The following is a 1,578-nucleotide window of genomic DNA, read 5'->3' as shown; positions in this document are numbered from 1 at the left end:
GCACATAACCAACCAACCAACTATCCAAGGGCATTGTGACCTTGCATGACAATGCATGTCCGCACACCTCCGTCCACACTGTTGACACTGCAAAAACTTCATTTTGAGGTGGTAAAGCATGCTCCCTTAGTTCTGATCTTGCTCCATTGGAGGTTCATCTTTTTGGTCCCCTGAAAGCAGTCTTTCGAGGACAAAGACTCACCTCTGATGAAAAAGTGAAGACAGCAGTGCATCCATGGCTCACGTTCAGCCTAAAACGTTTTTTCATGAGGGAATACGAATGTTTGTTGACAGATGGACAAAGCGTATTAAAAAACAATGAGGTTATGTTGAAAAGTGATGTATTTGTCTTTTCTAAAATTTGACTAAAATAAATTCTACAGCCAGAGTGGGGATAATTTTTGGCTCACTGTCGTATCTACGTAAGATAAAGAAGAAAGTAAGGTTTTTAGCAAGCCAAGAGCAAATCTTGAAGGAGGTGTCCCCGAGAGGCATGACTTCTCTGGATCCCTTGATTTGCACTCCTATGGTTTCTGGATTTCTCTAGCATAAGATGCAGCCTACCTGGTGCAGATGGCCAAGAGATTAAGTCTTGACAGTGGCCAACGGATACCAGCAGCCCACATAAGTTTGGTGATTCCGGAGCTGTTTTGTGCTGTTGCAAGAAGCACGAAGCCCCGAGGTTACAGAGAGGTCGTCTTACATCAGAAGCCTTTAGGAAGGTTCTGATCTTATAGAGGAATCCCTTCCATAGGTCAGACTGCAGGCAGCCCCACTGGTCTGAATTGCTTTTCACCTGCCTTGTAGCCAGGTCATAACTTAGGAGCAACCATGGCCATGTTTGTACAATGTGATACTCTCTGCCCAACACTAACTGCCCATTCTCTGAAGAAGATATTGACAATCACTGCCATCTATTGATCCCTTACTGTGTTCCAGGCACACTGCTAGGCTTTTACATGTATCATTGTCCAATCCTTGCAATTCTGTCTGGTAGGCATTATTATCTCCATTTTTCAAATGAAGAAGTTGAACTCCCCAATTTGCCCAGCATATCATATGAAGTAGCAGAATAGGGATTTGAACCAGATCTGCCTCACTTCAGAGACTGAGTCTTAGCTCATATATAAGGCTGTTTTTCAGTCCCTCCAATCCTATGTCTGTGACCCACACACTAGTATCACATGTACATTCCCTGGTAGGGGATCCCGTTGTGTTCAGCTTTGTCAGAGTCTGTGTTCCCCTGCCTTTGGTACTTACTGTTTAGCAAGTAACCATGACCAGTGAGTGAAATTGAAATTCAGGGTTAGTGAAAGAATTTAGAAGTAGAGCTATAACTTTGTCTTTTTCTTCTCGTATTGAATCATCTGATATAAGGCTTACGGTAGACGCTCAGTTTCTAAGTTTCTGGGGTAATGTCTAAAATTCATTCTAAGACTGAGGCGATTCTTGAGGCAACGGTGGAGGAGGGCACCTAAGATTTTCTCTGGTTGTTTCCTTGCCTGCCTCTCTTTGTCACTCATCTTTTTCCCCTTTCTGAGTTCTAATGAGGGTCTCATTAAACACCACAGAAAAATC

Source organism: Chrysochloris asiatica, unplaced genomic scaffold (assembly GCF_000296735.1).
Source record: "Chrysochloris asiatica unplaced genomic scaffold, ChrAsi1.0 scaffold00072, whole genome shotgun sequence".
Classification (NCBI taxonomy): domain Eukaryota; kingdom Metazoa; phylum Chordata; class Mammalia; order Afrosoricida; family Chrysochloridae; genus Chrysochloris; species Chrysochloris asiatica.
Note: the sequence above shows the minus strand (reverse complement) of the source record.